General features: G+C 39.5%; 1 long non-coding RNA gene across 1 annotated transcript; it reads left to right on the top strand.

Moving 5' to 3' along the window:
• Nucleotides 1–1,095: 1,095 nt before the first annotated feature.
• Nucleotides 1,096–16,391, top strand: LOC133559916 (uncharacterized). The gene is made up of 4 exons (XR_009808331.1): nt 1,096–1,158; nt 3,989–4,042; nt 10,555–10,629; nt 16,338–16,391. It is a non-coding gene; the product is annotated as an uncharacterized LOC133559916 (long non-coding RNA).
• Nucleotides 16,392–16,819: the final 428 nt, after the last annotated feature.

Raw genomic sequence — 16,819 nt, 5'->3', positions numbered from 1 at the left:
TAATGCCATCCGGTGTGTGTTTTTGTATTGATGATAATTTTTTTTTTTTTTTTTGGTGAAATATTTGAATTACACGATGAGGACATACCGTCACGATCAAAAGTTTACATACACTTGTCAAGAACAATGTCATGGCTTTCCAAACATTTTCTACAACTCTTATTTTTTTGTGATACAGTGGAGCACATACTTGGTCACAAAAAAAACAAAAAAAAAACATTCATGAAGTTTGCTGCTTTTATGAATTTATTATGGGTCTACATTGCTGTTTGTTTTCCAGTGCTGTCAAGTCTAGGGATGGTCAGACAATTCATTGTTGTGGAAAGCCAGGAAAATATTGAGTACGAACCAGAGTTGCCTTTATGTATGATAAATGTAGACACAACATTAGTTATCATAAACATATTATACACACCAGCACTGGTTTTAAATTAAAGATGCTTGTTTTCAAAACCATAATTAGTACTGACTCGCGAACTGGATTGCTTCTTGACGCTCCCTAAGGGCGGGTATAACCGATCTCATATTAGTAGTGGATATGAATATATATAATCATTATATAAATATGGATATAGTTGAATTATTTTGTCATTATTTTAAACAGGATAAAATATGAAACAAAGCTTTTAGGGAACGGATAATATGTTGGACAATATATGTCCAATGTATCAATATTAATAAAAATAATGATACATTTAATAGTAGACCATTTAAAAATATGGATATTGGTATAAATGATCACTCCACTCCCCAACTACGTAAAAAAATAATGTTAATGTAAAAAAAATCATATGTACAGAATTCTCCTTTTGTATCATATTGTTTTAAAAGCTGTAAGAAGAAGAACTCCGGAAGTTATATTCCACTTCCGGGTTAGCATGAAAGTAAAATGGCAATTTTAGCCAAATGATATAGAACTTCTACACAGTATCTTAGTAAGTAAATTCAACTTAAATAACGATATTTGTACATTGTATTCATTTGGTACTTTGTTAAATTTGTGTCCAGTTAGATGCAGAATACTAGTTGTCATAAGAATATTTTATTTTGTATCATGTGAGAAGAACTACGGAAGTGATATTCCACTTCCGGTTAGCATAATCGTAAAGTAGTAAATTTAGTCAAAGGATATACATTTATTTTAACTTTTTAACTAAGGTAAGCATGTCAACACAGAATCTTAGTAACTAAATTCAACTTAAAGAACGATATTTGTACAGTTGGTAGCAAAATGCTATTTTTGTGATAAAAATATTTTATTTTGTATCATATTGTTGTGAGAAGAACTCCGGAAGTTATATTCCACTTACGGGATAAGTTGATTGGCAACACTAAATTGGCCCTAGTGTGTGAATGTGAGTGTGAATGTCGTCTGTCTATCTGTGTTTGCCCTGCGATGAGGTGGCGACTTGTCCAGGGTGTACCCCGCCTTCCGCCCGATTGTAGCTGAGATAGGCGCCAGCGCCCCCCGCGACCCCAAAAAAGGGAATAAGCGGTAGGAAATGGATGGATGGATGGGTTAGCATTAACGTAAAATAGTAATTTTAGCCAAATGATATGCATTTTAACTTAATAACTAAGGTAAACATGTCCACACAGTATCTTACTAACTAAATTCAACTCAAAGAACGATATTCGTACACTTGGTAGCAAAATGCTATTTGTCATAAGAATATTTTATTTTGTATTGTATTGTTGTGAGAAGAACTCCGGAAGTTATATTCCACTTCCGGTTATCATAAACGTATTTTAGCCAAATGATATACATTTATTTTAACTTCATAACTAAGGTAAGCATGTCTAGACATTATCTTACTAACTAAATTCAAGTCAAAGAACGATATTCGTACAGTTGATAGCAAAATGCTAATTGTCATAAGAATATTTTATTTGTATCATTTTGTTGTGAGAAGAAATACGGAAGTTATATTTCACTTCCGGTTATCATAAACGTATTTTAGCCAAATTATATACTTTTATTTTAACTTCATAACTAAGGTAAGCATGTTTACACATTATCTTACTAACTAAATTCAACCCAAAGAACGATATTCGTACAGTTGGTAGCAAAATGCTATTTGTCATAAAAATATTTTATTTTGTATAATTTTGGTGTGAGAAAAACTACGGAAGTTAAATTCCACTTCCGGTTTAACATTAACGTAAAGTAGCAATTTTAGCCAAATGATATGCATTCATTGTAACTTATAACAAAGGTAAGCACGCCTACACAGTATCTTACTAACTAAATATAAGTTAAAGAACGATATTCGTACGGTGTAATTATGTAATATTTTGTTGTAAACGCGTTTGTGTCCAGTTGGTAGAAAAATGCTGTCATAACTTCCATACGTCATCATTGTGGGACAAAAACGAGTGAAACATTTTTAATTTTTTTTAATTTTTTTTTTTATAAGCCTTAAATTCACAAATGTTAACATTTACAAACAGTTGAGAAATGATAGTCGTAGTAAGTACAAAACAGCACAAAACATCGCCAGGGGGTTGTAAATTCAAAGTAACTAAAATAGAATTTTATTTATATATATATATATATATATATATATATATATATATATATATATATATATATATATATATATATATATATATATATAACAAAGTGCAAAGCTATAGGCTCACTCAATTTCAGTAAATAACTTAAATTTGGAAAACAGCATCATAGTTTTCACAGCTAGTGTTTTAACGTAGAGTTCTAATTCTTTTTTAAAGGCACAAAAAACAGGTCAGGTATTGAGAAACTTCCATCCATCCATCCATTTTCTGCCGCTTATTCTCTTTGGGGTCGCGGGGGGCGCTGGCGCCTATCTCAGCTACAATCAGGCGGAAGGCGTCGTACACCCTGGACAAGTCGCCACCTCATTGCAGGGCCGATATTGAGAAACTTACATTCAAACTTGGCCAATAGAATAACAAAGTTGCAAAGGTAAATTAATTTTCAATTGTTTTTTTTTAATCATTGTCAATATAAAAGATCAAATTTGGTATTTTTATAAACGACTGTACCATAGAAATGTTTGTCAAAATTATTATGCTCCAGGTAAAAAAAAATTCTACATAAATGTCCGATTTATGAAACTCAGACCTACATTTTATAATTGGCTTAATGGGTTACAATTATCAATAAAACCTTGAAATATGATTAAGAGTACAAAAGCCCTTACATTGATTTATTTGTTAAAAATATTTAAAATGTTTTTTTGTCTTTTTTTAAATATTTTTTAATTAATATTATTTATTAATATTTCATACTATGTATCTGTATTTGCTTTAGTTTTCGTTCCTTGACATGTTTTGCTGATGTCGTGATTTGTAGATTGTTAGTTATGTTGAAAGTTCCCTGCATTTAAAAAAAATAAAAAAATTAAATGAAATAAAAAGGCTGACTTCCGGTTTCAGTGTCAGAAATCGTTTTTTGCTCAGATTTCTGACAAGATAATAAAAGCAGATATAGATATAGAGTATTAAATATTAATAAATAATAATAATAAAAACATGTTTAAAAAAAAAAGACAAAAATCACTTTAAATGTTTTTAACAATTATATTGATTTAAGGGCTTTTATACTCTTAATTATGTTTCAAGATTTTATTGATAATTGTAACTCATTAAGCCAATTATAAAATGTGAACCTGACTTTCATAAATCGGAAATTTAGGTACATTTTTTTTTTACCTGGAGCATAATAATGTTGACAAACATTTCTATGGTACATAAAAATAAAATAAAATAAAAAGGCTGACTTCCGGTTATCGTGTCAGAAATCTGACCAAAAAAAACGATTTCTGACACGGACACCGGAAGTCAATATTTATTGTTTTTGTATTTGCTGAAACTCTAAATTAAAAAAATAATTAAATCACATTTATACTGCTAAATACGATTCACTAACTCAAACTTGGTGCTTAAACTGGATTTTTACGTGGAAATATTGTTTTTAAAAGAAAGCTTCACTCGTTCCACTCAGATGCTGTTTGCATATTGGCCGCTAGGGAGCAGCAAAGACAACATACAGAAAAAGGTCAGTGTTTCCATTTTTCTAGTAATAGTTTCACATTCATAATAATAATAATAATACAATTTATACACATGTGTTATGTAAGTATTTTTCCCCTGAGAATGTAATGGAAATAACAAATGTTCTGTTCCAGGGTCAAACTGTTTACATCATAAAACTTTTTTTTGTTTTGTTTTTGTCAGTCAAATAGGTAAGTTAATAAGTAAGTTTGGTCAGCTAGTAACTAAATGACAGAATATGTTCAATAGAAGTTTAAAAAACAAAATAAAATACATCCTTTTAAGTGAAACATTTCAAAAGCTTTTGCACATATATATTTGGGTAATTTATTTTTTTAATTATGGGCCTGCTGCAATGCAAGCAGCCCATATTATTATTCACCATACTGCAACGTTTATTATTATACTCCCGCACGTTTCTCTTATGATTAATACAAAACGAATCGGCCAAGGAGCCCCCACATATGTTATACCCTCGGAAAGGTCTCACTTGCGGCTACAGCTGTACTTAAAGTTGGCAACATTTCGTGTTACCATGGTGACGCTATTCACAATTAAATAAAGAAATGGGCCAATTGAATGGGTACACACCCTTTTAGTGGACGATTGCTGTGACAAACGGCAAAAAGACAAGATGACCTCCTCTTGTAGCTCAGCCATACTTTCACGTAGCTCACGTCTTTAACGTAGCTCACTTGTCTACTTTCAACACGCGCTAACTGATAGCATGCTAACGTTAGCTTTCTTGCATGATATTTTTTTTTGCTTAATTTGCTTCCAGAGTCAATTAACTTATTAACTGTTAGCATGCTAGCAAGCTAATATTGGCAAGCTAACTATTTTTTTGCTGTTATTTCACTTTTTTCTCTATTTCCGCAGCCATACACCTTACAGCTGTGTTACATGATATGTGAAACATGCTAACTCTCAGATTAACATTGTTACCACGCATGTAAAGTGTTACATTTTAATGTAAGCATGCTAATGTTTTGGGCTAGTTTTATAGCTCATTTTGTACAGTTAAACCTCACAGATGCAGACACTCGGCACCATCGACGACCCCCAACCAGAGGTCCAGGGCACAGACCGTATACTTTTAACACAAGCTAACTGATAGCAAGCTAACAGATAGTCTACTTTTGACACAAGCTAACTGATAGCATGCTAATGTTAGCTTGCTCGCATTCTAACAGAAGCATGATATTTCTTTAGCTAAATTTGCTTCTGTTTACCCCAGAGTCAAATAACTTGGTACGTGACACTTGTTAACTGTTAGCATGCAAATGTTAGCATGCTAGTAAGCTAGTAGTGGCACGCTAACTTTTTATTTTGCTGTTTTTTCACTTTTTTCTCTATTTCCGCAGCCTTACACCTCACAGCCATGTTACTTGATATGTGACACATGCTAACTCTCAGCATGCCATCGTTAGCATGCATGTTAAGTGTTGGATTTTAATTTAAGCATGTTTATGTTTTGGGCTAGCTGTATAGCTAATTTTAGGACAGTTACACCTAAAACTCACAGATTCAGACACTCAGCACCATCTTAAAAGTATACCAGCTTTCGACGACCCCCAACCAGAACTCCAGGGCACCGATAGTCTACTTTTCACGCAAGCTAACTGATAGCAAGCTAATGTTAGCTTGCTTGCATGCTAACATAAGCGTGACATTTCTTTAGCTAAATTTGCTTCCGTTTACCCCTGAGTCAAATAACTTGGTATGTGACACTTCCTAATGGTTAGCATTCAAATGTTACCATGCTGTCAGGCTAATATTGGCACGCTAACTTTTTGCTGTTTTTTTCACTTTTTTCTCTACTTCCGCAGCCAAACACCTCACAGCTGTGTTACTTGATACGTGAGACAATGCTAACTGTTAGCATGACATCGTTAGCACGCATGCTAAATATTACATTTTAATGTACCCAAGCTAATGTTTTAGGCTAAAATTAGCACGCTAACTGTTTTGCTGTTTTATGCCCGACATCTTTCAGCCGTGTTACTTGTATAATGCATGTGTTCCTTTTTTACTGTATTTATGTTATTCACATGTGAATAATGTTGTGTAATAGACTGTATTTATATTATTCAAATAGGAATAACATAAATAAAGTCTATTATACTGCATTATTCCCATGTGAATAATGTAGTATAATAGACTGTATTTATAGTATTCACATGTGAATAATGCCATATAGACTGTATTTATATCATTTGAATGTGAATAGTGCTGTATAAGAGACTGTATTTATATCATTCAAATGTGAATAATGCTGTATAATAGACAGTATTCATATTATTCAAATATGAATAACATAAGTACAGTCTATTATACTGCATTATTCACATGTGAATAATGTTGTATAATAGACTGCATTTATATTATTCGCATGTGAATAATGCTGTATAATAGACTATATTTATATTATTCAGATGTGAATAATGCTGCATAATAGACTGTATTTATATCATTCAAATATGATTAATGCTGTATAATAGACTGTATTTATATTATTCAAAAATGAACAACATAAATACAGTATATTATACTGCATTATTCACATGTGAATAATGCTGTATAATAGACTGTATATATTATTCACATGTGAATATTGCTGTATAATAGACTGTATTTATATTATTCCCATGTGAATAATGTCGCATAATAGTCTGTATTGATATTATTAACATGTGAAAAATGCTGTATAATAGACTGTATTCATGTTATTCACATGTGAATCCATCCATCCATCCATCATCTTCCGCTTATCCGAGGTCGGGTCGCGGGGGCAGCAGCCTAAGCAGGGAAGCCCAGACTTCCCTATCTCCAGCCACTTCGTCTAGCTCTTCCCGGGGGATCCCGAGGCGTTCCCAGGCCAGCCGGGAGACATAGTCTTTCCAACGTGTCCTGGGTCTTCCCCGTGGCCTCCTACCAGCTGGACGTGCCCTAAACACATCCCTAGGGAGGCGTTCGGGTGGCATCCTGACCAGATGCCCGAACCACCTCATCTGGCTCCTCTCGATGTGGAGGAGCAGCGGCTTTACGTTGAGCTCCTCCCGGATGGCAGAGCTTCTCACCCTATCTCTAAGGGAGAGCCCCGCCACCCGGCGGAGGAAACTCATTTCGGCCGCTTGTACCCGTGATCTTATCCTTTCGGTCATGACCCAAAGCTCCTGACCATAGGTGAGGATGGGAACGTAGATCGACCGGTAAATTGAGAGCTTTGCCTTCCGGCTCAGCTCCTTCTTCACCACAACGGATCGATACAACGTCCGCATTACTGAAGACGCCGCACCGATCCGCCTGTCGATCTCACGATCCACTCTTCCCCCACTCGTGAACAAGACTCCTAGGTACTTAAACTCCTCCACTTGGGGCAGGGTCTCCTCCCCAACCCGGAGATGGCACTCCACCCTTTTCCGGGCGAGAACCATGGACTCGGACTTGGAGGTGCTGATTCTCATTCCGGTCGCTTCACACTCGGCTGCGAACCGATCCAGTGAGAGCTGAAGATCCCGGCCAGATGAAGCCATCAGGACTACATCATCTGCAAAAAGCAGAGACCTAATCCCGTGGCCACCAAACCGGAACCCCTCAACGCCTTGACTGCGCCTAGAAATTCTGTCCATAAAAGTTATGAACAGAATCGGTGACAAAGGACAGCCTTGGCGGAGTCCAACCTTCACTGGAAACGTGTCCGACTTACTGCCAGCAATGCGGACCAAGCTCTGACACTGATCATACAGGGAGCGGACTGCCACAATAAGACATTCCGATACCCCATACTCTCTGAGCACTCCCCACAGGACTTCCCGAGGGACACGGTCGAATGCCTTCTCCAAGTCCACAAAGCACATGTAGACTGGTTGGGCAAACTCCCATGCACCCTCAAGAACCCTGCCGAGAGTATAGAGCTGGTCCACAGTTCCACGACCAGGACGAAAACCACACTGTTCCTCCTGAATCCGAGGTTCGACTATCCGGCGAAGCCTCCTCTCCAGTACACCTGAATAAACCTTACCGGGAAGGCTGAGGAGTGTGATCCCACGATAGTTGGAACACACCCTCCGGTCCCCCTTCTTAAAGAGAGGGACCACCACCCCGGTCTGCCAATCCAGAGGTACCGCCCCCGATGTCCACGCGATGCTGCAGAGTCTTGTCAACCAAGACAGCCCCACAGCATCCAGAGCCTTAAGGAACTCCGGGCCGATCTCATCCACCCCCGGGGCCTTGCCGCCGAGGAGCTTTTTAACTACCTCAGCGACCTCAGCCCCAGAAATAGGAGAGTCCACTACAGATTCCCCAGGCACCGCTTCCTCAAAGAAAGACGTGTTGGTGGGATTGAGGAGGTCTTCGAAGTATTCCCTCCACCGATCCACAACATCCGCAGTCGAAGTCAGCAGAACACCATCCGCACCATACACGGTGTTGATAGTGCACTGCTTCCCCTTCCTGAGGCGCCGTATGGTGGTCCAGAATCGCTTCGAAGCCGTCCGGAAGTCGTTTTCCATGGCTTCCCCGAACTCTTCCCATGTCCGAGTTTTTGCCTCCGCGACCGCTAAAGCTGCACACCGCTTGGCCCGTCGGTACCCGTCCACTGCCTCCGGAGTCCTATGAGCCAAAAGAACCCGATAGGACTCCTTCTTCAGCTTGACGGCATCCCTCACTGCTGGTGTCCACCAACGGGTTCTGGGATTACCGCCACGACAGGCACCAACAACCTTGCGGCCACAGCTCCAATCAGCCGCCTCGACAATAGAGGTTCGGAACATGGTCCACTCGGACTCAATGTCCCGCACCTCCCTCGTGACATGTTCAAAGTTCTCCCGGAGGTGTGAATTGAAACTCTCTCTTACAGGAGACTCTGCCAGACGTTCCCAGCAGACCCTCACAATGCGCTTGGGCCGGCCAGGTCTGTCCGGCATCCTCCCCCACCATCGCAGCCAACTCACCACCAGGTGGTGATCGGTAGAAAGCTCCGCCCCTCTCTTCACCCGAGTGTCCAAAACATAAGGCCGCAAATCCGATGACACAACTACAAAGTCGATCATGGAACTGCGGCCTAGGGTGTCCTGGTGCCAAGTGCACATATGGACACCCTTATGTTTGAACATGGTGTTTGTTATCGACAAACTGTGACGAGCACAAAAGTCCAATAACAAAACACCACTCGGGTTTAGATCCGGGCGACCATTCTTCCCAATCACGCCTCTCCAGGTTTCACTGTCGTTGCCAACATGAGCGTTGAAGTCTCCCAGTAGGACAAGGGAATCACCCGGAGGAGCACTTTCCAGTACTCCCTCGAGTGTACCCAAAAAGGGTGGGTATTCTGAACTGCTGTTTGGTGCGTAAGCACAAACAACAGTCAGGACCCGTCCCCCCACCCGAAGGCGAAGGGAAGCTACCCTCTCGTCCACTGGGTTGAACTCAAACGTACAGGCTTTGAGCCGGGGGGCAACCAGAATTGCCACCCCAGCCCGTCGCCTCTCACTGCCGGCAACGCCAGAGTGGAAGAGGGTCCAGTCCCTCTCGAGAGAACTGGTTCCAGAGCCCTTGCTGTGCGTCGAGGTGAGTCCGACTATATCCAGCCGGAACTTCTCTACCTCGCGCACTAGCTCAGGCTCCTTCCCCCCCAGTGAGGTGACGTTCCACGTCCCAAGAGCTAGCTTCTGTAGCCGAGGATCGGACCGCCAAGTGCCCTGCCTTCGGCTGCCGCCCAGCTCACATTGCACCCGACCTCTATGGCCCCTCCTATGAGTGGTGAGCCCATTGGAGGGATGACCCACGTTGCCTCTTCGGGCTGTGCCCGGCCGGGCCCCATGGGAACAGGCCCGACCACCAGGCGCTCGCCATCGTGCCCCAACTCCGGGCCTGGCTCCAGAGCGGGGCCCCGGTGACCCACGTCCGGGCGAGGGAAATCTGGGTTCATTTCGTTGTAATTCCATAGAGGTCTTTGAGCTGCTCTTTGTCTGATCACTCACCTAGGACCTGTTTGTCTTGGGAGACCCTACCAGGGGGCATGAAAACCCCTGGTCCGATGGCAGTGAAGTCTCATTGAATTGCTACAGTGAATTACAGAACTAAAGTTTCTACACATGTGAATAATGCCGTATAATAGACTTAGATTTATACTATCAATATAGTGCTTTGTATACTATTCTATTGATATGTCAGCATGCCGTCGTTAGCACAAATGCTAAGTGTTACATTTTAATGAAAGCGTGCTAATATGGTCATTTACTGTACTTCATCAAAATTCAAAAGCGGATTAAAAATGTATCCAATTATTTGTTATTATACACATTATTTGTGTCCCATTTTACTCAAATATGTTGACGCTTTGTTCAGATTAGACCTGCACTGGATGGAATTACAACATCTTTAACGCACAAGGTGTATCGAGTAGAAAAATGTTTTAGCGGAGCCGGAAAGTGTCGACAAAGCATTTTTTGAATCATGATGTTTTTCATTGAAATATCTCCATGTTCATCCCCCTGATATCCCTGTTGCTAGGATACTTCCAGCGGACCCCCAGCATTGCAAGGGTTGGAAGAATTGCCGGAAAAGTGTGGCAAGCAGGGTCGGAAGGTAAGGTGCAGGGTCGCCGTGGAGACGGCGTTGTCCTGTCGCATCCCTTCTAACACAGGCTCCACCCCCTCTGCTTTCGCGTAGCGTGAGAATGGCGGCACTTCCTGTCATAGGACCGTTTATTTATCCCGACGGGGCGAGGTCGTCGATGGGAAAAGATGAAGCGTGCAGCGCAGAAGCGCTGACTCGGCACGGCTCGCCGCCATCAATAATGAGCGTGAAAAGAAGTGCCGCGGTGAGCCGCTCTCATTCAATGGCGGATTACTCGCCCCTTTTCACCGCGTCTCCTTTGTTGATGCCGGTCCGCGGTCTTGTCCAGGCGGGAGGCGCTGACGCTGTGAATAAAGAGAGGGATTACCCCGGGGGGACACCTTGGAGTAAAAGTGCTTCTCCATGCCGCTTCCATTCACAAAAGTTCCAGCACACAGTTAACTTCCAGTGAAGCTAACAGTTAGCATGTGTCACACTTCAAGCAAAAAGTGAAAAAAGAGCACAAAAAAATTTAGCATGCTAATATTAGCTTGCCAGCATGCTAACAGTTAGCATGTGTCACATATCAAGTGACACGGCCGTGAGGTGTATGGCTACGGAAGTAAAGAAAAAAAGTGGAAAAAACATCACAAAAGAAAGTTAGCATGCTAATATTAGCTTGCTAGCATGCTAAAAGTTAGTTTGTGTCATACATCAAGTAACACGGCTGTGAAGTGTCTGGTAACGGAAATAGAGAAAAAAGTGAAAAAACAGCACAAAAAAGTTAGCATGCTAATATTAGCTTGCTAGCATGCTAACAGTTAGCATGTGTCACATATCAAGTAACACGGCTGTGAGGTGTATGACTACGGAAGTAGGGAAAAAAGTGGAAAAAAAGCAAATATTTTTTGCCTGCTAACATTAGCTTGCTAGCATGCTAACAGTTAGCATGTGTCACACATCAAGTAACACGGCTGTGAGGTGTATGGCTACGGATGTAGAGAAAAAAGTGAAAAAAACAGCACAACAACACTTCCGCTGATAAAGACGTGTCATTTGGGATCTCAGTAGATCACCAGACCACACCCACTAATAAAGACGTATCATTCGGAATCTCAGTAGTTCACCAGATCACGTCCCAAATGACATCAGTCGTGTCATTTGGGGTTTCAGTAGATCACCATACCACGTCCACTGATAAAAACGCGTCATTTGGGATCTCAGGAGATCACCAGACCACGCCCACTGATAAAGATGTGTCATTTGGGATCTGAATAGATCACCAGACCACACTCATTAGTCAAGACATTTGCACGTGCTATGTTGGGTGTGTTATTTGGGATTTGAGTGGATCACAAGGCCGCGCCCACCAATAAAGACATGTCATTTGGGATCTGAGTAGATCACCAGACCATGTCTACTGATACAGAAGTGTCATTTGTAATTTTAGTAGATCAGCAGACCACGCCCACAAATAAAGACACGTTTTTTGGGATCTGAGTAGATCACCAGACGACGTCTACTGATAAAGACATGTCATTCGCGATCAGAGTAGATCACCAGATCACATCCGCTGTTAAACGTGCAGTTTTGGATCTGAGTAGATCACCAGACCACGTCTATGATAAAAACGTGACATTCAGGATCTCAGTAGATCACCAGACCAAGCCCACTCATAAAGACTTGTCATTTGGGATCTCAGTAGTTTACCAGACCACGCTCACTGATAAAGACTTGTCATTTGGGATCTCAGTGGATCATCGGACCACGTCCACTGATAAAGGTGTGTCATTTGGGATCTCAGTAGTTTACCAGACTGCGTCCACTGTTAAAGACGTGTTATTTGGGATCTCAGTAGATCATCAGACCACGTCCACTGATAAAGGTATGGCATTTGGGATCTCAGTAGTTTACCAGACCATGACCAGCGATAAAGACCTGTCATTTGGGATCTCAGTAGATCACCAAACCCCGTCCCCTGTTAAAGATGTGTTATTTGGAATCTCAGTAGATCACCAGACCACATCCACTGGTAAAGGTGTGTCATTTGGGATCTCAGTAGTTTACCAGACCACGTCCACAGAGATAAAGACCTGTCATTTGGGATCTTAGTAGTTCATCAGACCAAGTCCACTGTTAAAGACGTGTTATTTTGGATCTCAGTAGATCACCAGATCACATCTGATCATAAAGACGTGTAGTTTGGGATCTCAGTAGATCACCAGACCACGTCCACTGATAAAGACCTGTCATTTGGGATCTCAGTAGATCACCAGACCATGTCCACTGTTAAAGATGTGTTATTTGGGATCTCAGTAGATCACCAGACCACGTCCACTGATAAAGGTGTGTCATTTGGGATCTCTGTAGATCAGGCATTCAGCCTGGAGCTCGTAAAGCAGTATCGATTGACTTTTCACTGAAAAGACTCAACAAACAGGTTAATGGTGGATCGTCTTGTGTCATCATGGTGTGCGGCGGCTGCATGAGTGCTAACAAGCTGCGGTTCATTGAGTGACACGCAAACAGAGTTTGGGGAAAGTGTTGGCCACGCCTCCAAGACGATCAAGAGTCCTGCTGAGGTAATTGATGGCGGAGCGAGATGACCAGATTGATATTTTACGGTCCTCCTTAGGGAATGTTTGGACCTCAACTGCTGAGAGACCTGCAAGGTGGTCAATAAATGTTTCCCTGTCCGCCTTCGAGGTGTTTAGTCAGCCTGCAGTCGCACATCAGTAGGCTCGCAATAAACTGGCTTGAGGCTCTTTTGACTTCTTCTGTTCCAGCGGTCTTATTAGCATTGCAGTCAATCAATCAATAAAACAATCAATCAATCAGCACTGGTCGTGCAGAGCTCCCAAGTCAGGCCTGGTGTTAAACCTGACAAGCTTTCTTTCACCGCTTGCGACTAAACAACACGAGAAGAGGCGCCATTGGGATGTGGGTGGGGTGGGGTGGGGATGGGGTTCTGCTTAGCAATCAAAAGGACGCCAGGCGATGACTCAGAGATTTGTGAGGCACTGTCTCCTCCGGTTGCCATCCTGCCCGTCTTGTGTGGCAGACAATGTGCTGACTCGGCAGCGTGTTATCAGATGTTTGCTGTGGATATAATGCATGGAGATACTTTTATAATCTAAAACAATAATAAATATCATCTAAAATAATAATACATATCATCGAAAACAATAATAAATATAATCGAAAACAATTATAAATATGATCTAAAACTAAGAAATATTATCTGACACAATCATAAATGTAATCTAAAGCAATCATAAATATAATCTAAAAAAAATTATAATTATTCTCTAAAACAATCATAAATATCGTCTAAAACAATAATAAATATGATCTAAAACAATAAAAAATATATAATTTAAAACAATCATAAATATAATTCATAACAACCATAAAAATCATCTAAAATCTTGCCGATTGTATTGCACCATATGTCCCGGCAAGAAATCTGCGTTCAAAGGACTCCGGCTTATTAGTGATTCCCAAAGCCCAAAAAAAGTCTGCGGGCTATAGAGCGTTTTCCGTTCGGGCTCCAGTACTTTGGAATGCCCTCCCGGTAACAGTTCGAGATGCCACCTCAGTAGAAGCATTTAAGTCTCACCTTAAAACTCATTTGTATACTCTAGCCTTTAAATAGACTCCCTTTTTAGACCAGTTGATCTGCCGTTTCTTTTCTTTTTCTTCTATGTCCCACTCTCCCTTGTGGAGGGGGTCCGGTCCGATCCGGTGGCCATGTACTGCTTGCCTGTGTATCGGCTGGGGACATCTCTGCGCTGCTGATCCGCCTCCGCTTGGGATGGTTTCCTGCTGGCTCCGCTGTGAACGGGACTCTCGCTGCTGTGTTGGATCCGCTTTGGACTGGACTCTCGCGACTGTGTTGGATCCATTGTGGATTGAACTTTCACAGTATCATGTTAGACCCGCTCGACATCCATTGCTTTCCTCCTCTCTAAGGTTCTCATAGTCATTATTGTCACCAATGTCCCACTGGGTGTGAGTTTTCCTTGCCCTTATGTGGGCCTACCGAGGATGTCGTGGTGGTTTGTGCAGCCCTTTGAGACACTAGTGATTTAGGGCTATATAAGTAAACATTGATTGATTGATTAAAATGCCATAAATGTTATCAAGAACAATCATAAATATCATCCAAGAACCATAAATCATCTAATATCATGAATATAATCTAAAACAATCATAAATATAATCCAAACCAATTTTAATTATCATATAAAACAATCATAAATATAATCTAAAACAATAATAAATATTACCTAAAACAATAACAAATATAATTTAAAACAATCTTAAATATAATTTAACACAATCACAAATATCATCTAAACAGCCATAAATTTTATCAAAAACAGTCATAGATATCATCTAAGAACCTTAACTATCATGTAAAACAATAACAAATACCATCTAAAACAAGAATAAATATCCTCTTAAACAATCATAAATATAATCTAAAACAATAATAAATATTATCAAAAGCAATATTAAATATACTCTAAAACAATAATACATAGTATCTTAATCATCTAAAACGATCATGAATATCTATTGAAAAAATTATAAATATATCTAAAACAATCATAAATATCTTCTAAAAATAATAAATAAAATCTAAAGCAATAATAAATATAATCTAAAACAATAATAAATATAATCTAACACAATCAAACTAAAAAAATAATAAATATAATCTTAAACAATAATAATAATAATGTAAAAAAAATAATAAATATAATCTGAAACAATCATAATTATCATTCACCACAATCATAAATATAATCTAAAACAATAAAACATATAATTTAAAACATTTATAAATATAATTTAAAACAATCATTAATATAATCTAAACAACCACAAATATTATCTAAAACAATCATAAATATAATCTAAGAACCATAAATATAATCTAAAACAATAACAAATATAATCTAAAAAAATAACAAATATCATCTAAATTATGAATAAAGATAATCTACATGAATCATAAATATAATTTTAAACAATCATAAATAGCATATAAAACAATAATAAATACAATCTAAAACAATAACAATTATCATTTAAATTAAGAATAAATATAATCTAAAATAATCATAATATAATTTAAAAAAATCATAAATATAATTTAAAACAATTAAAAATAGCATAGATCCACTACGGACTGGACTCTCACACTATTATTTAGATCAGCTATGGTCTGGAATCTTACACTATAAACTAGATCTATTATGGACTGGACTCTCACACTATTATGTTAGGTCCACTTCGGACTGGACTCACACTATTAACTAGATCTACTATGGACTACACTCTCACACTATTATGTTACATCCACCATGGACTGGACTCTCACACAATTATGCTAGATCCACTATGGACTGGACTCTCACACTATTAACTTGGTCCATTATGGACTGGTCTCTCACAATATTATGCTAGATCCACTATGGACTGGACCCTCACACTATTAACTAGATCCACTATGGACTACACTCTCAGACTATTATGTTACATCCACTATGGACTGGACTCTCACTATTCTGTTAGATCCACTATGGACTGGACTCTCACACTATTATGTTAGATCCACTATGGACTGGACTCTCACAATTATGTTAGATCCACTATGGACTGGACTCTCACACAATTATACTAGATCCACTAAAACATTAACTAATGCTAATGTTTTCTTGTTCGTCTAGACTATTTTCAAGAAAAAGAAGAAAGTAGGAGTGCATAAGAGCTGGGCTGCACAGGTAAATATAAACCTCTTCTATAATAGCACCTGAGAGTAAAAGTTACTCTGTAATGTGATATAGTCTTCAACATAATCATGGTAATAATCTGCAGCCTCACTTGGAACAATCATGCTTTGTCATTCACTTGGTCGCTGTCTGGACTAAATACATGTCATACACACCAAGTAAAGGACATGACGGGCCACATAAAATGATGTGGGGGGCCACCTTAATTATGTGGCGGGCCACGTGAATAACATGGCGGGCCACGTATATAAAATGGCGGGCCACTTATGCTTGCTCAACTTGTGGCTCCATCCGTTTTACTACCCTGTTGCAGACACCGTTTGGAAACAATTAAGGTATGTAAATAAACATTCACAGAATATTTCTGTTCAAATAAGTCCTTTCACAATGAATATATATGGGGCTTATAGTCCAGTGTA

The sequence above is a fragment of the Nerophis ophidion genome, linkage group LG10 (genome assembly GCF_033978795.1).
Source record: "Nerophis ophidion isolate RoL-2023_Sa linkage group LG10, RoL_Noph_v1.0, whole genome shotgun sequence".
Classification (NCBI taxonomy): Eukaryota; Metazoa; Chordata; class Actinopteri; order Syngnathiformes; family Syngnathidae; genus Nerophis; species Nerophis ophidion.
This window is presented reverse-complemented; position numbering and strand designations above follow the sequence as displayed.